We start from the raw sequence: 24,717 nt of genomic DNA, 5'->3' as shown, positions 1-24,717 counted from the left end.
ATCCAAATCCCTCTGCAGACTTGCAGTATCTTCTGCACTTTTTGCTTTACCACTCATCCTAGTGTCGTCTGCAGACTTGGACACATTGCACTTGGTCCCCAACTCCCAACACATTGCACTTGGTCCCCAACTCCAAATCATCTACGTAAATTGTGAACAATTGTGGGCCCAACACTGATACCACTAGTGGGACACCACTAGCTACAATTGCCAACCAGAGAAACACCCATTAATCCCAACTCTTTGCTTTCTATTAATGAACCAATCCTCTAGCCATGCTACTACTTTACCCTTAACGCCATGCATCATTATCGTATGCAGCAACCTTGTGTGGCACCTTGTCAAAAGCTTTCTGGAAATCCAGATATACCACATCCATTGGCTCCCCGTTGTCTACTGCATTGGTAATGTCCTCAAAAAATTCCACTAAATTAGTTAGGCACGACCTGCCCTTTATGAACCATGCTGCGTCTGCCCAATGGGACAATTTCATCCAGATGCCTCGCTATTTCTTCCTTGATGATAGATTCCAGCATCTTCCCTACTACCGAAGTTAAGCTCACTGGCCTATAATTACCCGCTTTCTGCCTACCTCCTTTTTTAAACAGTGGGTGTCACGTTTGCTAATTTCCAATCCACTGGGACCACCCAGAGTCTAGTGAATTTTGGTAAATATCACGAGTGCATTTGCAATTTCCCCAGTCATCTCTTTAGCACTCTGGGATGCATTCCATCAGGTCCAGGAGACTTGTCTACCTTTAGCCCCATTAGCTTGCTCATCACTACCTCCTTGGTGATAACAATCCTCTCAAGGTCCTCACCTGTCATAGCCTCATTTCCATCAGTCACTGGCATGTTATTTGTGTCTTCCACTGTGAAGACCGACCCAAAAAACCTGTTCAGTTCCTCAGCCATTTCCTCATCTCCCATTATTAAATCTCCCTTCTCATCCTCTAAAGGGCCAATACTTACCTTAGCCACTCTTTTTTGTTTTATATATTTGCAGACACCTTTACTATCTGTTTTTATATTCTGAGCAAGTTTACTCTCATAATCTATCTTACTCTTCTTTATAGCTTCTTTAGTATTTGCACTGAGTGCTGAATTTGGTGCATTTTGAGTGCTATAGTAAGAGTTTGGTGACCAAGGGAGTATCAGGCTTCATTTTTATCTAAAGTTTAGTATTTCTTTTATTTAGTTAATTAACTTAAAAGTTGCTGTTTGGTTTAGAAGAAGGTGAATTTTCAATCAGCTTTAAACAGGCTTCTACTTGTAGGCACTTGCAGCTGGAGCTTGTTAATTAGTTAATTGGATTAGGCCAGTTTTTCAGAGGCTAGATTCACAGAATAAAAGTGAGTGAGCACTGAGTGCTGAATTTGGTGCATTTTGAGTGCTATAGTAAGAGTTTGGTGACCGAGGGAGTTAGGTGAGGAGGAGTAAGGTGCTCCTTTCATTTTGTTTCCGACATTTCCGCAAAGAGTGAGAAGAGAGCCAGGAGTTTACAGAAAGTGGAGCTGACTGGGAGCAGAGTCGGAGATCTAGTTAGTCCACAGGGCAGCTATATTCTGTCAGGTAAGAGGGGATGGAGGCTAGGCCAGTTGCATGCTCCTCCTGTAGGATGTGGGTGGTGAGGGACACCACCGGTGTCCCCGCTGACTATACCTGCGGGAAGTGCACCCAACTTCAGCTCCTCAAAGACCGTGTTAGGGAACTGGAGCTGAAGATGGGTGAACTTCGGATCGTCCGGGAGGCAGAGGGGGTGATTGAGAAGAGTTACAGGGAGGTAACCACACCCAAGGTACAGGACAAGAATAGCTGGGTTACCGTCAGGGGGAAAAAAACAAACAGGCAGACAGTGCAGGGATCCCTCGTGGCCATTCCCCTTCAAAACAAGTATACCGTTTTGGATGCTGTTGGGGGGGGGGATGACCTACGGAAGGCCCTAGCGGCCAGGTCTCTGGCACTGAGTCTGGCTCTGGGGCTCAGAAGGGAAGGGGGGAGAATAGAAAAGCAATAGTTGTAGGAGATTCAATGGTTAGGGGAATAGATAGGAGATTCTGTGGTCGCGAGCGAGACTCCCGGAAGGTATGTTGCCTCCCGGGTGCCAGGGTCAGGGATGTCTCGGATCGTGTCTTCAGGATCCTTAAGGGGGAGGGCGAGCAGCCAGAAGTCGTGGTGCACATTGGTACCAACGACATAGGTAGGAAAAGGGGTGTGGAGGTAATAAACAAGTTTAGGGAGTTAGGCTGGAAGTTAAAAGCCAGGACAGACAGAGTTGTCATCTCTGGTTTGTTGCTGGTGCCACATGATAGCAAGGCTAGGAATAGGGAGAGAGTGCAGGTGAACACGTGGCTGCAGGAATGGTGTAGGAGGGAGGGCTTCAGGTATTTGGATAATTGAAGCGCATTCTGGGGCAGGTGGGACCTGTACAAGCAGGACGGGTTGCATCTGAACCAGAGGGGCACCAATATCCTGGGAGGGAGGTTTTCTAGTACTCTTCGGGAGGGTTTAAACTAATTTGGCAGGGGAATGGGAACCGGATTTGTAGTACAGCAACTAAGGTAGCCGATATTCAGGAAGCCAAAGCGTGTAATGAGGCAGTGGGGAAGGGAACACTGACAAAGGAGAGTACTTGCAGGCACGGAGATGGGTTGAAGTGTGTATACTTCAACGCAAGAAGCATCAGGAATAAGGTGGGTGAACTTAAGGCATGGATCGGTACTTGGGACTACGATGTGGTGGCCATCACGGAAACTTGGATAGAAGAGGGGCAGAAATGGTTGTTGGAGGTCCCTGGTTATAGATGTTTCAATAAGATTAGGGAGGGTGGTAAAAGAGGTGGGGGCGTGGCATTGTTAATTAGAGATAGTATAACAGCTGCAGAAAGGCAGTTCGAGGAGTATCAGCCTACTGAGGTAGTATGGGTTGAAGTCAGAAATAGGAAAGGAGCAGTCACCTTGTTAGGAGTTTTCTATAGGCCCCCCAATAGTAGCAGAGATGTGGAGGAACAGATTGGGAAACAGATTTTGGAAAGGTGCAGAAGTCACAGGGTAGTAGTCATGGGTGACTTTAACTTCCCAAATATTGAGTGGAAACTCTTTAGATCAAATAGTTTGGATGGGGTGGTGTTTGTGCAGTGTGTCCAGGAAGCTTTTCTAACACAGTATGTAGATTGTCCGACCAGAGGAGGGGCAATATTGGATTTAGTACTTGGTAATGAACCAGGGCAAGTGATAGATTTGTTAGTGGGGGAGCATTTTGGAGACAGTGACCACAATTCTGTGACTTTCACTTTAGTAATGGAGAGGGATAGGTGCGTGCAACAGGGCAAGGTTTACCATTGAGGGAAGGGTAAATACGATGTTGTCAGACAAGAATTGAAGTGCACAGGTTGGGAACATAAGCTGTCAGGGAAGGACACAAGTGAAATGTGGAACTTGTTCAAGGAACAGGTACTACGTGTCCTTGATATGTATGTCCCCGTCAGGCAGGGAAGAGATGGTCGAGTGAGGGAACCATGGTTGACGAGAGGTTGACTGTCTTGTTAAGAGGAAAAAGAAGACTTATGTAAGGCTGAGGAAACAAGGTTCAGACAGGGCATTGGAGGGATACAAGATAGCCAGGAGGGAACTGAAGAAAAGGATTAGGAGAGCTAGGAGAGCTAAGAGAGGGCATGAACAATCTTTGGCGGGTAGGATCAAGGAAAACCCCAAGGCCTTTTACACATGTGAGAAATATGAGAATGACTAGAGCGAGGGTAGGTCCGATCAAGGACAGTAGCGGGAGATTGTGTATTGAGTCTGAAGAGATAGGAGCGGTCTTGAACGAGTACTTTTCTTCTGTATTTACAAATGAGAGGGGCGATATTGTTGGAGAGGACAGTGTGAAACAGACTGGTAAGCTCGAGGAAATACTTGTTAGGAAGGAAGATGTGTTGGGCATTTTGAAAAACTTGAGGATAGACAAGTCCCCCGGGCCTGACGGGATATATCCAAGGATTCCATGGGAAGCAAGAGATGAAATTGCAGAACCGTTGGCAATGATCTTTTCGTCCTGTCAACAGGGGTGGTACCAGGGGATTGGAGAGTGGCGAATGTCGTGCCCCTGTTCAAAAAAGGGACTAGGGATAACCCTGGGAATTACAGGCCAGTTAGTCTTACTTCGGTGGTAGGCAAAGTAATGGAAAGGGTACTGAAGGATAGGATTTCTGAGCATCTGGAAAGACACTGCTTGATTAGGGATAGTCAGCACGGATTTGTGAGGGGTAGGTCTTGCCTTACAAATCTTATTGAATTCTTTGAGGAGGTGACCAAGCATGTGGATGAAGGTAAAGCAGTGGATGTAGTGTACATGGATTTTAGTAAGGCATTTGATAAGGTTCCCCATGGTAGGCTTCTGCAGAAAGTAAGGAGGCATGGGATAGTGGAAAATTTGGCCAGTTGGATAACGAACTGTCTAACCGATAGAAGTCAGAGAGTGGTGGTGGATGGCAAATATTCAGCCTGGATCCCAGTTACCAGTGGCGTACCGCAGGGATCAGTTCTGGGTCCTCTGCTGTTTGTGATTTTCATTAATGACTTGGATGAGGGAGTTGAAGGGTGGGTCAGTAAATTTGCAGACGATACGAAGATTGGTGGAGTTGTGGATAGTAAGGAGGGCTGTTGTCGGCTGCAAAGAGACATAGATAGGATGCAGAGCTGGGCTGAGAAGTGGCAGATGGAGTTTAACCCTGAAAAGTGTGAGGTTGTCCATTTTGGAAGGACAAATATGAATGCGGAATACAGGGTTAACGGTAGAGTTCTTGGCAATGTGGAGGAGCAGAGAGATCTTGGGGTCTCTGTTCATACATCTTTGAAAGTTGCCACTCAAGTGGATAGAGCTGTGAAGAAGGCCTATGGTGTGCTCGCGTTCATTAACAGAGGGATTGAATTTAAGAGCCGTGAGGTGATGATGCAGCTGTACAAAACTTTGGTAAGGCCACATTTGGAGTACTGTGTACAGTTCTGGTCACCTCATTTTAGGAAGGATGTGGAAGCTTTGGAAAAGGTGCAAAGAAGATTTACCAGGATGTTACCTGGAATGGAGAGCAGGTCTTACGAGGAAAGGTTGAGGGTGCTAGGCCTTTTCTCATTAGAACGGAGAAGGATGAGGGGCGACTTGATAGAGGTTTATAAGATGATCAGGGGAATAGATAGAGTAGACAGTCAGAGACTTTTTCCCCGGGTGGAACAAAGCATTACAAGGGGACATAAATTTAAGGTGAAAGGTGGAAGATATAGGAGGGATATCAGAGGTAGGTTCTTTACCCAGAGAGTAGTGGGGGCATGGAATGCACTGCCTGTGGAAGTAGTTGAATCGGAAACATTAGGGACCTTCAAGCAGCTATTGGATAGGTACATGGATTACGGTAAAATTATATAGTGTAGATTTATTTGTTCTTAAGGGCAGCACTGTAGCATTGTGGATAGCACAATTGCTTCACAGCTCCAGGGTCCCAGTTTCGATTCCCTGCTGGGTCACTGTCTGTGCGGAGTCTGCACATCCTCCCCGTGTCTGCGTGGGTTTCCTCCGGGTGCTCCGGTTTCCTCCCACAGTCCAAAGATGTGCAGATTAGGTGGATTGGCCATGATAAATTGCCCTTGGTGTTGGGTGGAGGTGTTGAGTTTGGGTGGGGTGCTCTTTCCAAGAGCCGGTGCGGACTCAGGGGGCCGAATGGCCTCCTTCTGCACTGTAAATTCAATGGTAATCTATGATTAATCTAGGACAAAGGTTCGGCACAACATCGTGGGCCGAAGGGCCTGTTCTGTGCTGTATTTTCTATGTTCTATGTTAGTAGCTTTCTGTTGCCCCCTAAAGATTTCCCAATCCTGTAATCTTTGCCACTTTGTATGCCTTTTACTTCAATTTGATGCTCTCCCTTATTTCCTTTGATATCCACGGTCGATTTTCCTTCTTTCTACCATCCTTCCTTTTTGTTGGTATAAACTTTTTCTGAGCACTGTAAAATTGCTTGGAAGGTTCTCCACTGTTTCACCATAAAGTCTTTGCTCCCAGTCTACCTTAGCCAGCTCTTCTCTCATCCTATTGTAATCTCCTTTGTTTAAGCACAAAACACTAGTGTTTGATTTTACCTTCTCACCCTCCATCTGTATTTTAAATTCCACCATATTGTGATCGCTCCTTCAGAGAGGATCCCTAACTATGAGATCATTAATCAATCCTGTCTCATTACACAGGACCAAATCTAGGATCGCTTGTTCCCTCGTAGGTTCCATTACATACTGTTCTAGGAAACTATCGCGGATACATTCAGCAAATCCAGCAACAGAGACACATTCTGTTCGGCCCGAACATGGGACTGTCTGGTGGAATGCCAGGAATGCTGCCACCACCAGTTCCAGGGAAAATATAATGGAATGGACACCTTGAGATGGAACTGCTGACAGAGCTGGGGAAAGGGGTTGCGGAATTGATGTACCTTTGGTTTGGGAGGAGGATTTGACATCTTGGAACTGTGTCGACAGCTCAAGGCCGGTGCAACAAAAGTTCATTCTCGGTATAAACCGCTCGAGCATTTGGACAGCTGGACAAAATGAGCATCCCATCTGTGAATACTGTCAGCTCAGGGCTGTGGGGTGGGGGGGGGGGGGGGAAAGAGAGAGAAGAGAGAGAAATCGGAGCTAAAATCTGCTGGAACAGTCACTGGAGGGTGAGGGCACTGTAAATTCTATGATTCTATGATAAACTCCCCCCTCAAGGCTGCTTTGACTGACCTGGTTAAACCAATCGATATGTCGATTAAAATCCCCCATGATAACTGGTCAGGAATAAGCGAATGACTAGGGAAAGAGTAGGACCAGTCAAGGACAGGGATGGGAAATTGTGTGTGGAGTCTGAAGAGATAGGCGAGATACTAAATGAATATTTTTCGTCAGTATTCACTCAGGAAAAAGATAATGTTGTGGAGGAGAATGCTGAGCCCCAGGCTAATAGAATAGATGGCATTGAGGTACGTAGGGAAGAGGTGTTGGCAATTCTGGACAGGCTGAAAATAGATAAGTCCCCGGGACCTGATGGGATTTATCCTAGGATTCTCTGGGAGGCCAGGGAAGAGATTGCTGGACCTTTGGCTTTGATTTTTATGTCATCATTGGCTACAGGAATAGTGCCAGAGGACTGGAGGACAGCAAATGTGGTCCCTTTGTTCAAAAAGGAGAGCAGAGACAACCCCGGCAACTATAGACCGGTGAGCCTCACGTCTGTAGTGGGTAAAGTCTTGGAGGGGATTATAAGAGACAAGATTTATCATCATCTAGATAGGAATAATATGATCAGGGATAGTCAGCATGGCTTTGTGAAGGGTAGGTCATGCCTCACAAACCTTATCGAGTTCTTTGAGAAGGTGACTGAACAGGTAGACGAGGGTAGAGCAGTTGATGTGGTGTATATGGATTTCAGCAAAGCGTTTGATAAGGTTCCCCACGGTAGGCTATTGCAAAAAATACGGAGGCTGGGGATTGAGGGTGATTTAGAGATGTGGACCAGAAATTGGCTAGCTGAAAGAAGACAGAGGGTGGTGGTTGATGGTAAATGTTCAGAATGGAGTACAGTCACAAGTGGAGTACCACAAGGATCTGTTCTGGGGCCGTTGCTGTTTGTCATTTTTATCAATGACCTAGAGGAAGGCGCAGAAGGGTGGGTGAGTAAATTTGCAGACGATACTAAAGTCGGTGGTGTTGTCGATAGTGTGGAAGGATGTAGCAGGTTACAGAGGGATATAGATAAGCTGCAGAGCTGGGCTGAGAGGTGGCAAATGGAGTTTAATGTAGAGAAGTGTGAGGTGATTCACTTTGGAAGGAATAACAGGAATGCGGAATATTTGGCTAATGGTAAAGTTCTTGAAAGTGTGGATGAGCAGAGGGATCTAGGTGTCCATGTACATAGATCCCTGAAAGTTGCCACCCAGGTTGATAGGGCTGTGAAGAAGGCCTATGGAGTGTTGGCCTTTATTGGTAGAGGGATTGAGTTCCGGAGTCGGGAGGTCATGTTGCAGCTGTACAGAACTCTGGTACGGCCGCATTTGGAGTATTGCGTACAGTTCTGGTCACCGCATTATAGGAAGGACGTGGAGGCTTTGGAGCGGGTGCAGAGGAGATTTACCAGGATGTTGCCTGGTATGGAGGGAAAATCTTATGAGGAAAGGCTGATGGACTTGAGGTTGTTTTCATTGGAGAGAAGAAGGTTAAGAGGAGACTTAATAGAGGCATACAAAATGATCAGGGGGTTGGATAGGGTGGACAGTGAGAGCCTTCTCCCGCGGATGGATATGGCTGGCACGAGGGGACATAACTTTAAACTGAGGGGTAATAGATATAGGACAGAGGTCAGAGGTAGGTTCTTTACGCAAAGAGTAGTGAGGCCGTGGAATGCCCTACCTGCTTGAACTCGCCAACATTGAGGGCATTTAAAAGTTTATTGGATAAACATATGGATGATAATGGCATAGTGTAGGTTAGATGACTTTTGTTTTGGTGCAACATCGTGGGCCGAAGGGCCTGTACTGCGCTGTATTGTTCTATGTTCTATAACTGCTGTACCATTTCTACATGCATCAGTTATTTCTTTGTTTATTGCCCGCCCCACAGTAATGTTACTATTTGGTGGCCTATAGACTACTCCTACTAGTGACTTTTTCGCCTTACTATACCCGATTTCTACCCAAATAGATTCAACCTGATCCTCCATAGCACCGATGTCATCCTTAAATAACAGAGCTACACCACCTCCCTTATCAGCCACTCTGTCCTTCCGAATAGTTTGATACCCTTGGATATTTAACTCCCAGTCGTGACCATCCTTTAACCATGTTTCAGTAATGGCCACTAATTCATAGTCATTCAAGTGGGAGGAAACCCTGCAGACATGGGAAGAACGTGCAAACTCCACACAGTCAGCCCAGGTTAGAATCGAACCTGGGCGCTGTTAAGCAGCAGTGCCAACCATTGTGCCTTCAAGTATTTAGTAGGTTGCAAAGAAGTCACCTCTCATTCTTCGAAACTATGCAGGCAGTTTGCCCAATCTCTCTTATCCCGCCACCCCTGGAACAAGTCTGGTGAATCCTCATTCCATTCCCTCTACGGCAATTATATCCTCCTATGGTTAATTGCACACAGTACTCCAGATGGGGTCTACCAAGGTACAATTGAAGAAAGACTTCACCACTCCTGAGATACCAAAATATCAGAACCAAATCAGAGAGGAAGTTTACAGATGTAATACATATCTTGATTAATAAGGGGATCAGGGGTTACGGGGAGAAGACAGGAGAATGGGGATGAGAAAATATCAGCCATGATTGAATGGCGGAGCAATCTCGATGGGCCGAGTGGCCTAATTCTGCTTCTATGTCTTATGGTCTTATGACATTTCAGGATGAGATTGTCAGATTTTTGATCACTCGGAATCAAGCTATAAGAACATAAGAACTAGGAGCAGGAGTAGGCCATCTGGCCCCTCGAGCCTGCTCCACCATTCAATGAGATCATGGCTGATCTTTTGTGGACTCAGCTCCACTTTCCGGCCCGAACACCATAACCCTTAATCCCTTTATTCTTCAAAAAACTATCTAGCTTTATCTGAAAAAGATTTAATGAAGGAGCCTCTACTGTTTCACTGGGCAAGGAATTCCATAGATTCACAACCCTTTGGGTGAGGAAGTTTCTCCTAAACTCAGTCCTAAATCTACATCCCCTTATTTTGAGGCTATGCCCCCTAGTTCTGCTTTCACCCGCCAGTGGAAACAACCTGTCCGCATCTATCCTGTCTATTCCCTTCATAATCTTATATGTTTCTATAAGATCCCCCCTCATCCTTCTAAATTCCAACGAGTACAGTCCCAGTCTACTCAACCTCTCCTCGTAATCCAACCCCTTCAGCTCTGGGATTAACCGAGTGAATCTCCTCTGCACACCCTCCAGTGCCAGTACGTCCTTTCTCAGGTAAGGAGACCAAAACTGAACACAATACTCCAGGTGTGGCCTCACTAACACCTTATACAATTGCAGCAGAACCTCCCTAGTCTTAAATTCCATCCCTCTCGCAATGAAGGACAAAATTCCATTTGCCTTCTTAATCACCTGTTGCACCTGAAAACCAACTTTTTGCGACTCATGCACTAGCACACCCAGGTCTCTCTGCACAGCAGCATGTTTTAATATTTTATCATTTAAATAATAATTCCTTTTGCTGTTATTCCTACCAAAATGGATAACCTCACATTTGTCAACATTGTATTCCATCTGCCAGACCCTAGCCCATTCACTTAGCCTATCCAAATCCCTCTGCAGATTTCCAGTATCCTCTGCACTTTTTGCTTTACCACTTATTAGTGTCGTCTGCAAACTTGGACACATTGCCCTTGGTCCCCAACTCCAAATCATCTATGTAAATTGTGAACAGTTGCAGGCCCAACACTGATCCCTGAGGGCCAACCAGAGAAACACCCATTAATCCCCACTCTTTGCTTTCTATTAATTAACCAATCCTCTATCCATGCTACTACTTTCCCCTTAATGTCATGCATCTTTATCTTATGCAGTAACCTTTTGTGTGGCACCTTGTCAAAGGCTTTCTGGAAATCCAGATATACCACATCCATTGGCTCCCCGTTATCTACCGCACTGGTAATGCCCTCAAAAGATTCCACTAAATTAGTTACGCACGACCTGCCCTTTATGAACCCATGCTGCGTCTGCCCAATGGGACAATTTACATCCAGATGCCTCGCTATTTCTTCCTTGATGATAGATTCCAGCATCTTCCCTACTACCGAAGTTAAGCTCACTGGCCTATAATTACCCGCTTTCTGCCTACCTCCTTTTTTAAACAGTGGTGTCACGTTTGCTAATCTCCAATCCACCAGGACCACCCCAGAGTCTAGTGAATTTTGGTAAATTATCACGAGTGCATTTGCAATTTCCCCAGTCATCTCTTTTAGCACTCTGGGATGCATTCCATCAGGTCCAGGAGACTTGTCTACCTTCAGCCCCATTAGCTTGCTCATCACTACCTCCTTGGTGATAACAATCCTCTCAAGGTCCTCACCTGTCATAGCCTCATTTCCATCAGTCACTGGCATGTTATTTGTGTCTTCCACTGTGAAGACCGACCCAAAAAACCTGTTCAGTTCCTCAGCCATTTCCTCATCTCCCATTATTAAATCTCCCTTCTCATCCTCTAAAGGACCAATATTTACCTCAGCCACTCTTTTTTGTTTTATGTATTTGTAGAAACCTTTACTATCTGTTTTTATATTCTGAGCAAGTTTACTCTCATAATCTATCTTACTCTTCTTTATAGCTTTTTTAGTAGCTTTCTGTTGCCCCCTAAAGATCTCCCAGTCCTCTAGTCTCCCACTGATCTTTGCTACTTTGTATGTTTTTTCCTTCAATTTGATACTCTCCCTTATTTCCTTAGATATCCACGGTCGATTTTCCCTCTTTTTACCGTCCTTCCTTTTTGTTGGTATAAACCTTTGCTGAGCACTGTGAAAAATCACTTGGAAGATTCTCCACTGTTCCTCAACTGTTTCACGATAAAGTCTTTGCTCCCAGTCTACCTTAGCTAGTTCTTCTCTCATCCCATTGTAATCTCCTTTGTTTAAACACAAAACACTAGTGCTTGATTTTACCTTCTCACCCTCCATCTGTATTTTAAATTCCACCATATTGTGATCGCTCCTTCCGAGAGGATCCCTAACAATGAGATCCTGAATCAATCCGGTCTCATTACACAGGACCAGATCTAGGACTGCTTGTTCCCTCGTAGGTTCCATTACATACTGTTCTAGGAAACTATCGCGGATACATTCTATAAATTCCTCCTCAAGGCTGCCTTGACCGACCTGGTTAAACCAATCAACATGTAGATTAAAATCCCCCATGATAACTGCTGTACCATTTCTACATGCATCTGTTATTTCTTTGTTTATTGCCTGCCCCACCATAATGTTACTATTTGGTGGCCTATAGATTACTCCTATCAGTGACTTTTTCGCCTTACTATTCCTGATTTCCACCCAAATGGATTCAACCTTATCCTCCATAGCACCAATGTCATCCCTTACTGTTGCCCGGATGTCATCCTTAAATAACAGAGCTACACCACCTCCCTTACCATCCACTCTGTCCTTCCGAAAAGTTTGATACCCTCGGATATTTAACTCCCGGTCGTGACCATCCTTTAACCATGTTTCAGTAATGGCCACTAAATCATAGTCATTCACGATGATTTGCGCCATCAACTCATTTACCTTATTCCGAATACTACGAGCATTCAGGTAAAGTACACTTATGTTGGCTTTTTTACCTCTGTTCTGAATCTTAACACCTCGATCAGTAACCTCTCCTAAGTTATATTTCCTCTTAACCTTTCTCCTAATTTTCCTAGTTGTTGAACCCATATTTTCATGTAACAACCTGCCGCGTCGCTTACCATTAATGGTTTCACTTCCCGTTTTATTTCTTTTAGTATTCCTGGTCCTAGTCACTGAGCTCCCCTCAGTCACTGTACCTTGTACTGTCGCCCTTTTTGATTATGGCTTCTCTGCCTTACACTTCCCCCCTTACTGCCTTTTATTTCTGTCCCTGTTTTACTACCTTCCAACTTCCTGCATCGGTTCCCATCCCCCTGCCACATTAGTTTAAACTCTCCCCAACAGCTCTAGCAAACACCGCCCCCCCCCCCCCCCCCCAGGACATCGGTTCCAGTCCTGCCCAGGTGCAGACCGTCCGGTTTGTACAGGTCCCACCTCCCCCAGAACCGGTTCCAATGTCCCAGGAATTTGAATCCCTCCCTCTTGTACCATCTCTTGAGCCACGCATTCATCCTCTCTATCCTGACATTCCTACTCTGACTGGCTCGTGGCACTGGTAGCAATCCTGAGATTACTACCTTTGAGGTCCTACTTTTTAGTTTAACTCCTCGCTCCCTAAATTCAGCTTGTAGGACCTCGGCCTGTTTTTTTACCTGTATCGTTGGTGCCTATGTGCACCACGACAGCTGGCTGTTCCCACTCTTCCCCCCCCCCCCCCCCAGAATGTCCTGCAGCCGCTCCGAGACAACCTTGACCCTTGCACCAGGGAGGCAACATACCATCCTGGAGTCTCGATTGCGTCCGCAGAACCGCCTGTCTATTCCCCTTACAATTGAGTCCACTATCACTATAGCCCTGCCATTCTTCTTCCTGCTCAGCTGTGCAGCAGAGCCAGCCACGGTGCCATGAATCTGGCTGCTGCTGCCTTCCCCTGGTGAGCCATCTCCCTCAACAGTATCCAAAGCGGTATATCTGTTTTGCAGGGAGATGACCGCAGAGGACACCAGCACTGCCTTCCTACTCTTGCTCTGTCTTTTGGTCACCCATTTTCTATCTCCCTCAGTACCTTTCACCTGCGGTGTGGCCAACTCGCTAAACGTGCTATCCACAACGTCCTCAGCATTGCGGATGCTCCAAAGTGAGTCCATCCGTAGCTCCAGAGCCGTCAAGCGGTCTAACAGGAGCTGCAACTGGACACACTTCTTGCACGTGAAGGAGCCAGGGACAGTGGACGTGTCCCTATAGGGGAGTAGGTGAAAAAAGTGGTATTGAAACGAAAGATCAACTATGGTTTCCATGAATGGTGGAAGTAGCTGAACAGGCCATATATTATACGTCTGCTCCTATTTCTTATTTTATCACCACCTTATTTATCCTGTTATCAGCAGGGAATCTGTGGAAAGAAACTTAGCGAATAAAGGCAAAAAACCTCTCCTACCTACCCTTAAGATCATTATATCAGATGATCAGGAAACTTTATCAGGGCAGCACAGTAGCACACGGAGCAGCACGGTAGCACACATGGCTAGCACTGTGGCTTCACAGCGCCAGGGTCCCAGTTTCGATTCCCTGCTGGGTTACTGTCTGTGTGGAGTCTGCACGTTCTCGCCGTGTCTGCGTGGATTTCCTCCGGGTGTTCTGGTTTCCTCCCACAGTCCAAAGACGTGCAGGTTAGGTGGATTGGCCATGCTAAATTGCCCTTGGTGTCCAAAAAGGTTAGGAGGGGTTATTAGGTTATGGGGATGGGGTGGAAGTAAGGGCATAAGTGGGGCGGTGCAGACTCGATGGGCCGAATGGCCTCCTTCTGCACTGTATGTTCTACGTTTAAAAGGGAATTTATAGCCACCACTTGTGTTATAGTTAAAGGTGGAACAATTCTTAAAAACAATTAGATGAGCTATATAGAAGCTATTTAAAAAGGGCAGAAAGGTTCTAGCAAACATAAATATGTATTTTCTTCCAAACATGCTGATAATTGTTTACCTAGTTTTGTGTGGTGATCATAACATTAACAAGGACGTAAATGTAAAAATAGAAAATTGTACCAAAATCATGAAAATTAATTTCCAGTTGGAAAAACATGCCATTTGTAAGAGATCACAATATTAACCAATTAGGAAAGCGAGAATACCAAATTTTAAAAACGGTCATGGATTTGAAACTGCTTTGTAAATAAAATTATGGAACAGATTTCATGTGCATTAATGCCCCAACCTTTTTCTACTTTACCCTCAAACTCACTTACACTTCCTTACTGCAATACTCTGTCTCAAGCCATATACTTAGTGACACCACATCCTACACCAGCGTTTTTCAAAGTAGGGGTTGCGGCCTATGGGTGGGTCATGGGATGGTGTAAAATGGGTCATCAGAAATTCATAGAACATACAGTGCAGAAGGCGGCCATTCGGCCCATCGAGTCTGCACCGACCCACTTAAGCCCTCACTTCCACCCTATCCCCGTAACCCCTCCTAACCTTTTTGGTCACGAAGGGCAATTTATCACGGCCAATCCACCTGACCTGCACGTCTTTGGACTGTGGGAGGAAACCCACACAGACACGGGGAGAACGTGCAGACTCCGCACAGACAGTGACTCAGCGGGGAATCGAACCTGGGATCCTGGAGCTGTGAAGCAACTGTGCTATCCACTTGTGCTACAGTGCTGCCCCCAAATGATCCCCAAAGATTGCCTGACCATTTTATCAGTTTTCTCCCTGGATAAATTCTCACTGCAGTACAGTGTATAAACACATGCTGATGTAGAAGCCAGTGCCATGGACTTTCTTGCTTTCCTGGGTCACGGTTGGTCCCTGCAACCGACACAACCTCCAGTGACTCTCGTTTCTGCAGCAGACAATCAGCCAAGTTCGCCAGCACTTACAACTAAAACTGTGTTTAAAAGAAAAATCTTTAAATTGCTTTCCTGAAGATACTCCTTCTGCACAGAGGTAGTTTTCAGTAGCGCCTCATGCTCTTTTTTGTCAAGCCTTCACATCCCATCCAAAACTAAATGACTGCATACTGGAATATGTTTACACAAGTACCCCAAGCAGGAACTCGTAGCCAGAGGACTCCCATAAACAACATTTACCAGATAATTCCTGCGTATCCTGTAGGGATCTTGCACTTTTCAATTGGGCTATTGTTATGAAGCCGATTCATATTTGCCCCGTTCTGAACTTGAATCTGGCGGGACGGGTGTGGGAACTCCATCCATCCCAGTCAGAGGAAAAATGCATCTGTTCAGAGAATTGTATGACAAGTTATTTACATAGCAATTAGGAGCAGAAGTAGACAATTCAGCCCTTCGAGCCTGCTCCGCCATTCAATCAGATCATGGCTGATCTCTTCCTGGTCTCAAAGCCACCTTCCTACCTGTTCCCCATATCCCTTCAACCCATTTAAAAAAATCAGAAATATATTTATCTCCCTCTTGAAACCATTTAATGATTCGGACTCCACCGCACTATGGGGCAGCAAGTTCAACAAATTCATCACTCTCTGCGAGTAGCAGTGCCTCCTCATTTCAAGTTTTAAATTTACCGCCTCTCAACCTATATCTGTGACCTCTTGTTCTAGAAGGGGGAACATTTGGCCTACATTTACTTTATCAATCCCTTTTTAGTATTTTACATATCTCAATCACATACCCTCTCATTCTTCTAAACTCCAGCGAGTATAAGACCAAACTGTTTAATCTCTCCTCATAGGTCAACTCCTTCATCACCAGAATCAATCTGGTGAACCTCCTGTGAACTGCTTCCAATGTCACCACAGCCTTCCTCAAATAAGGAGACCAAAACATGACACAATACTCCAGATTCTCACCAGATGTGGTCTCACCAACACCCTTTACAATTGCAACAACACTTCTCTACTTATCTCCTGTCCTTTTGCAATAAATTCTAACATTCCATTTGCCTTCCTTATTACATTTTGTACCTACATAGACTTTCTACGATTCTGCCCAAACACATTGTGAATCTGCTTTCCATTTAGATAATAATGCCCATATTTTGGCCAAAATGGATAACCTCACACTTATCCACATTAAACTCCATCTGCCAAATATTGGCCCAATCTCCTCGCCTATCTATATCCATCTGTAAAATCTGTATCTCTCACTGCCTGCTTTCCCACCTATTTTAGTATCATCCACAATTTGTGCTATGTTATACGCTGTCTCTGCTATATAGATTATAAACAGTTAAGGTCTGAGGACTGAACCCTGCAGCACCTTGTCAAGTGCCTTCTGGAAGTCTAGATATACCACATCCGCAGGTTTTTCATTACCGACCTTGGTTACGTCCTCAAAGACCTCAAGCAGGTTTGCCAAGCATGGCTTACCCTTCATAAAACCATGCTGACAAGGGTGGATTGAGTTTTGTCTTTTCAAATGTTCAGTCATCTCCTCCTAAATGATGGATTCCAGCAATTTCCCCACCACAGAGGTCAAGCTAACCGGTCTATAGTTTCCTACTTTTTGCCTCTCTCCCTTTTTAAACAGGGGAATTACATTAGCATGTTTCCAATCCACCGGAACATTTTCAGAATGCAGATAATTTTGAAATATCATAACAAATACATCTACTGTCTCTGCTGCCACCTCCTTTAATACTCTAGGGTGCAGGCCATCAGGTCCCAGAGACTTATCTGCCTTTAGTCCCATTAGTTTATTCAATACCTACTGATGGTTATTGCACCAAGTTCCTCTGCATTAACTGCAGTTCTTGGAAAATGTTATTATCCTTTACCGTGAAGACAGAGGCAAAATATTGGTTCAGTGCCTCTGCCATCTGTGCGTTCCCTATTATCTCACCAGTATCGTCCTCTAAAGGGCCAACATTTACTTTAGCTAGTCTCTGCCTCTTTATATACTTATAAAAGCTCTTGGCATCAGTGTTTATGTTTTCTGCTAGTTTCCTTTCATAGTTCATCTTAGCTTTTTTGATTCTATTTTTAGTAGTTTTCTGCTGACCCCTAAAGTCCTCCCAATCCTCCAGTATACTAGCTTTTGCAGTATGGTATGCCCTAGATTTTGCCTTTATGTCCTCTTGGCTTCCTCGTTTCATTATGGAACTTTTTTCTCCCTTTTACAATCCTCTTCCTCTCAGGAATAAACTTTAATTGCGAGGTCTTTAATATCTCCCTGAACATCTCCCATTTGTTTCTAACAGTCATGCCCTCAATTATGTGTGCCCAGTCCACTTGGGCCAACTCTTTCCTCAGGCCTGTATAATTTTTTACTTAGATCTCCAAATAAAATAAAATAGAAAATATATACTTATTTGTTATACATTTAATAATACAGAAGTGCCAACCATTTTTTAAAATAACTATGTCGAATTTTTGTTAATGTGGTGTGGGTCCAGAGTTTCAGCGATTTTGTAAAAGTGGGTTACTGGGAAAAAAAGTTTGTAAAACAGTGTCCTACACTGTAGCAAGTACAGCTTATTTACTACACCTGCTGTGCCAATCTCCAATAGTTCCCTGTCCCCCAAAATTGCGACGAACACACATTTGTTTCAATTTCTCACTCCATAGCTTCACACCACTCCACCCAATAAATCTCTTCAGCCCCATAACCAAGTTTGCATCCTCTGCTTTTTCAATTCAGAATTATTGTGTGCTTCCTTCTCCCACCCACCTCCCCCAGCAGTACAGCTGACATCCATCAGGACCCAGAACTTTAAAACTTTCCCTTAAACCAGCTTTGTTCCATCTCTCCCCATTCAGAATACAACCCAAAACCTATCCCGTCAACCAAATCTTATTCCCTCAAGCCTTGAATACCCATTCCCCCCTCCATCTATATTTGTGAAACACCTTTGTTGTTTTGCTACATTAAGTGCAAACTATTGTTACTAACTTGAGCCAACAAAGAGAACGGTTATCACCACGAATGGAATTAAAAAGAATACCTCAACTAAACGTTGGGATAAGAAAATCACACCAGAATAATGACCAATATTAATCAAAGTAAAAAAGATTTAGGATCATTATTTGGCAAAAGGGCAAGTTAGCAATGTAGTTCATCTCTTCATATGCAGCAAAATCCAATCAAAACTCTTAAGAAGCTGAGGTTTTCACTCCAAACATTATCGAACAGCATCAGTTTAGATTTTTTTTAAACGTGGAAGGAACTAACTGGCAATAGTTTTGACCAAGAATTACGCGAAATATTCAAAGCAGATAACACAAATTCATCCAAGGCTTCTTATAATGGAAAACACGAGGAAGAAGTTAAATGGTTTATGGCTAGGAAGAAAAGACTCAATCGTGTCTTTTAGTTATTCCAGTTATGTTTATTAAACCACATGATTACATTATCTCTGTGAAATACTTCTCATATTTTAGAGCAAACAACAGACACACCCACCCACACACACTCCACCCCCCCACCCACACCCCCACACACCCCCCCCCACCCCCACCCACCCCCACCCACCCCCACCCCCACCCCCACACACCCCCACACACACACACCCCCCACCCCCACACACCCCCACACACACACCCCCCCCACCCCCACACACACCCCCCCACCCCCACACACACCCCCCCACCCCCACACACACCCCCCCACCCCCACACACACCCCCCCACCCCCACACACACCCCCCCACCCCCCCACACCACCCCCCCACCCCCCCCACACCACCCCCCCACCCCCACACACCACCCCCCCACCCCCCCACACCACCCCCCCACCCCCACACACCACCCCCCCCACCCCCACACACCACCCCCCACCCCCACACACCACCCCCACACCCCCACACCCCCCCCACACACCCCCCCCACCCCCACACACACCCCCCCCACCCCCACACACACCCCCCCCCACCCCCACACACACCCCCCCCCCACCCCCACACACACCCCCCCCCACCCCCCACACACACACCCCACCCCCACACACACACACCCCCACACACACACCCCCCCCCACACACACACCCCCCCCCACACACACACACCCCCCCACACACACACACCCCCCCACACACACACACCCCCCCACACACACACACCCCCCCACACACACACCCCCACACACACACACCCCCACACACACACACCCCCACACACACACACCCCCACACACACACCCCCACACACACACACACCCCCACACACACACACCCCCCCCACACACACACCCCCCCCACACACACACACCCCCCACACACACACACCCCCCACACACACACCCCCCCCACACACACACCCCCCCCACACACACACCCCCCCACACACACACCCCCCCCACACACACACCCCCCCCACACACACACCCCCCCCACACACACACCCCCCCCCACACACACACCCCCCCCACACACACCCCCCCCACACACACACCCCCCCACACACACACCCCCCCCACACACACACACCCCCCACACACACACCCCCCACACACACACACCCCCCACACACACACCCCCCCCACACACACACCCCCCCCACACACACACCCACACCCCCCCACACCCACACCCCCCCACACACCCACACCCCCCCACACACCCCACCCACGCACACAAACCCCCAACCCACCCACACAAACCCCCAACAAAACACACACTGGGAGCCCAGTGGTGGTGGCCACACTGAGGACATGGAACTAGTTCAGGCATCATTTCAAGCTTGGCAAGATGCCTATAGAGGCCCCCTTCTGCAACACCCATAGGTTAATATCAGCGAAGAAAGACACCACATTTGGGAAATGGAGGGAGGACAGAGTGGCACCGTGAGTGAAGGACATGCATGCGGACGATAGACGGTAACCCTGGGGACCTCAGAGAGACTCCAATACCACAAAGGGAATGAACTTAGGTAACTGCAGCGACGCGAGTCGCCACAAGGAGACAAAACCCTTCCCAGAATTGGACACACATTTCTGGACACAATTGAGGGATGGACTGGCTAGGGGGACATGGCAATGTAGATGTGGCGGCATCCATGGACAACTCATGGAAAAGTTCAGGACCCACTGGACGAGGCCAGACGTAAATGGGAGGGGGGCTGGTCATGGAGATAGGGGGAGCACCCTGGATTGAGGCACTGCACCGGATCAGCTCCACCTCCTATTGCGCCGGGCTAAGCCTGATACAGCTCAAGGCGGTGCACAGAGCACACCTCAGTAAGACAAGCATGAGCCGGTTCTTTACGGAGGTGGAGGACAAAGTGGAAGCGGTATCAGGGGACCCCGGTCAACCACACCCACATGTTCTGGTCCGACCCCAGACTCCGAGTTCTAGGCAGCTTTTTTTGAGGCCATGACCAGGGTGATGGGGATCGAAGTGAAGTTGTGCCCATCTGTGCCGGTCTTTGGGGTGGTCGAGCATCCCGAGTTCTGGACAGGGAGGGGAGCGGACGGCTTGGCCTTTGCCTCACTGATTGCCAAGCAGAGACTTCTGCTAGGCTGGAAGTCAACAGCACCACCCAAATCCTCAGGAGTGGCTCTCAGACCTGGCCAAGTTCCTGCAAGCAGAAAAAATAAAATTTGCAGTAAGGGGACCCGAGGAGAGATTCCACAACAAGTGGAAGAACTTCACAATCCTCTTTACAGACTTGTTCGCAACCAGCTTTGGGGGGGGGGGGGGGGGGGGGGGGGGGGTTGTTGTTGTTAGGAAAAGGGCAGGGGGGGTAGAAAGGGGGCAGGGAATACCACCTGGATGAAAGCGAGCCCATATATAGCAGAGAAGGAATGGGGAGCGGGGCCATTCGTATGAGGGGAGATAGACCCCTCCCACATGGGCCAAACCAGGAGGATGGACCTGTCTAACCTCCCCGAGAACTCAAGGGGAGAAACAGGGCTACCCTCCCCATCAAAACAAATGAATTGTAATTATAAATTCTGAACGATATAAAGAGCCCTGGCAATAGTTCTAAATACTTGTAAAGTTGTGTATAACTCGTATCACTAAATGTTGTATCACTAGACATTAAGAGTCCCGAAAAGAACACTTCAAAAAAAACTAAGATACACACTAATGTAAAGAGAGTAGGGAAAAGATAGAACTGGGACCAGTCACAGACATGGGGACAGCCTGCAGTATTTGTGTTGATGTTGTTACTGTGTTGATTATTATTGTTATTTCTGTATTGCTCTGCAAAGTTTGAATATTAAGTGCGAAGTGTCAATAAAAATATTTTTCAATAAAGAAAGAGCACCCTACCTAGGCCCACACACCCACCCTATACCAGTAACCCCATCTAAACTTTGGACACTGAGGGGCAATTTAGCATGGGCTAACCTGCACATTTTTGAACTGGAGGAGGAAATATGAGCACCTGGAGGAAACCCACACAGACATTTGGAGAATGTTCAAACTCCACACAGACAGTCACCCAAGGCCAGAACTAAACCCGGGTTTGTGGTGCTGTGAGGCAGCAGTGCTAACTAAACCTATTTAATTCCTTGCATACAAAAATACAGCCCGTGGGACATGTTACAGAATTACATGCTATATTCAGCACACAAACAGCCCATTCAGCCTGAACAGTCCAGGCTAGCATAGATAATCAATGAGCCTTCTCATCTTTCCTCACCTAAATCTAACATTGTAACCATCCATTTCCTTCTCCCTTACAGGCTTCTCTAGCATCCCATTAAATACAGCTAGACTACTACACTATTCGCTTCAAAAACTGTGTGGTAGATCTTTCCATATTCAACACATTTTGGGTAAAATTTCTTCCACGTTTCCTACAAAATTCTTGATACCAATCTTATATCGATGGTCTCTGGTGTCTACAGTAAGAAGTCTTATAACAAACACCAGGTTAAAGTCCAACAGGTTTGTTTGGAGTCACTAGCTTTCGGAGCGTAGCTCCTTCATCAGACTCCCATGATGGAGCTGCGCTCCGAAAGCTAGTGACTCCAAACAAACCTGTTGGACTTTAACCTGGTGTTGCAAGACTTCTTACTGTGTTCACCCCAGTCCAACGCCAGTCTCTCCACATCATGGTTCTGGTCTCTAGTTATGCTGTTACCTACAAGAGAAAACATTCTCTCTTCCCTTTCAGAATTTAAAAACACTCCTATTACTTCACCCCTCAAGCCTCCCCCCCCATGAGCAAGGAGACTCACTCAACCTGTCAATCGTTTCCTGATATGATAGCCATTTCACTTCAGCCTGGTGAGACTTAAAACAGCAACCTGCAACTTTTAAAAGTAATCTTCTACCATACACATACCGCAGGATTTAAAAAGGAAAATTGTGCCTCAAGAATTAGCCAACTTAACATACTTTGAAATAGATTATTCAGTATTATGATAAAAGCTATACTAATGGATACCCTATGAAAACTAATCAAGTTACCCAATAATTGGAAATAGACATCTGAACAGACATCTTTTGATTACCATTATTGTATCAAAGAGTAACAATACAACAGACGGCTCAACAGTAAAATAAAATACCTCCAGACATGCTGGAACAAAACATAGGTCAGGAATGGGACTACAAAAGTGTGGCACTGATTCGTCAACCAACAACCCCTTTCTACTGGCTCACTGTTTGGAATACAGAAGGAATGAAAAAGGAGGCTGGTATTATTTATAAAAAGAGTTTGAACTTCACTTTTACATATGACATGACATTTGCATTACCTTAAGATGTACATTCTGCAGTTATTTTAGGATAAATATTTTTTCATTAAGTTACTTGTTTTATTTTAAAGTATTTTCCAATTCTAATTAGGAAAACTTAAATATTTTTAAAATTGTTAAAATACTTAAAATATCCACAACCCTGCCTGAAGCCTTGGTCCTGCATTCTAAGAGTGATTCAAAACAAGACTTGCAGAAACGCAGGTGTGTTAGCAACTCAAAACAGAAAAGACAAGTAAATTCAAGCCATGGCTCAGAAAAGAACAGCTGTAGTAAATGGAACTTGAAAAAAGGAAGAGAAATTAGGTGAAGAATGTAATACAGCTTCAGATAGTTCAGCAGATGGACAAAGTGAGAACTGGGTCATATGAATAGAATGGGATCAAGGCTCAAAATACAGCAAGAATGGACTAGTCAATTTTCTTTTCTCTGGCAAATGGAACCACTAGAAAGTCCACTGTGCAACTGGAATATCAATTGCCCAACAGGCAACATGGAAGCACAGTGGTTAGCACTGTTGCCTCAGCACCAGAGATCCGGGTTCGATTCCGACCTCGAATGACTGCTTACAGTGTCTGCGTGGGTTTTCTCTGGGTGCTCCGGTTTCCTTCCACAGTCCAAAGGTGTGCAGGTTAGGTGGATTGGCCATGCTAAATTTCCCCTTGGTGAGATTAGGGGGATAGGGTGAGAGATTGGGTCTTTGAGAGGGTCTTCTATGAAACAGCTAAATCAAACTGTGATAAACACAATTTATCACTGGCTGCTCCTATTCTAGGTATTTTGTTCACTCATGGGACATGTCGTTGGCTAGGTCAGCATTTAATGAATTTCCTTAATTGCCCTCGAGAATATGGCAATGAGCTGCCTTAATGAACAACTGCAGGCCATGTGGTTTTGGTACGCCCATAGTTCTGCGAGGAAGTTACAGGATTTTGGCCCAGCTACAGTGATAAAATAGTGACATATTTCCAAGTTAGGATGGTTTATGGCATGGAGGGAAACTTGCAGATGGTGGTGTTCCCATACATCTGCTGCCCTTGTCCTTCTAGATGATAGTGGTCATGGATTTGTACAGAGTGAAGGACAAATGGTGAGTTCCTGCAGTGCACCTTGTAGAAGGTAGACACTGCTGCCACGGTGCATCAATGGTGAAGTGAGTGAGCGTTTGTAGATGTGGTGCCAAACAAGCAGGCTGCTTTATCCTGGATGGCACCGAGCTTAAGAGTGTTGTTGGAGAGGGGGCAGCATGGTGGCGCTGCCTCACAGCGCCGAGACCTGGGTTTGATTCCGACCCCAGTTCACTGTCCGTGTGGAGTTTGCACATTCTCCCATTGTCTGCATGGGTCTCACCCCACAACCCAAAGATGTGCAGGCTAGGTGGATCGGACACACTAAATTGCCCTCAATGGAAAAAATATAGATTTTTTTTTTATGTTGTTGGAGCTGCAACATCCAGGCTAGTGGAGTGTTTCAATTCTTGATTTGTGCGTTGTGGACAGGCTTTGGAGAGTCAGGAGGCGAGTTATATGCCACAGAATTCCTAGCTCTTACAGCCATAGAATTTATATGGCTAGCCCAGTTCAGTTTCAGGTCAATGGTAACCTCCAGGTTGTTGATAGGAGACTCGACTATGGTAATGCCAGTGAATTTCAAGGGGCAATAGTTAGATCATCTCTTGTTGGAGATGTTCACTGTCTGACACTCATCAGCCCAAGCT

At 46.0% G+C, this 24,717-nt stretch overlaps 1 protein-coding gene across 2 annotated transcripts in view; it reads right to left on the bottom strand.

The window, feature by feature from the left end:
- The window catches only part of slc30a9 (solute carrier family 30 member 9), a 201,548-nt gene that overhangs the window by 166,170 nt on the left and 10,661 nt on the right, over positions 1-24,717 (bottom strand). The window contains exon 2 of one of the 2 annotated variants that reach the window (XM_072496666.1): positions 15,468-15,615. The exons of the other annotated variant lie outside the window; for it this stretch is intronic. The gene's annotated coding sequence lies outside the window, so the exon portion shown is untranslated. The remainder of the gene's footprint in view (positions 1-15,467; positions 15,616-24,717) is intronic. 2 annotated transcript variants of the gene reach the window in all.

This window comes from Scyliorhinus torazame, chromosome 3 (genome assembly GCF_047496885.1).
Source record: "Scyliorhinus torazame isolate Kashiwa2021f chromosome 3, sScyTor2.1, whole genome shotgun sequence".
Taxonomy (NCBI): domain Eukaryota; kingdom Metazoa; phylum Chordata; class Chondrichthyes; order Carcharhiniformes; family Scyliorhinidae; genus Scyliorhinus; species Scyliorhinus torazame.
This window is presented reverse-complemented; position numbering and strand designations above follow the sequence as displayed.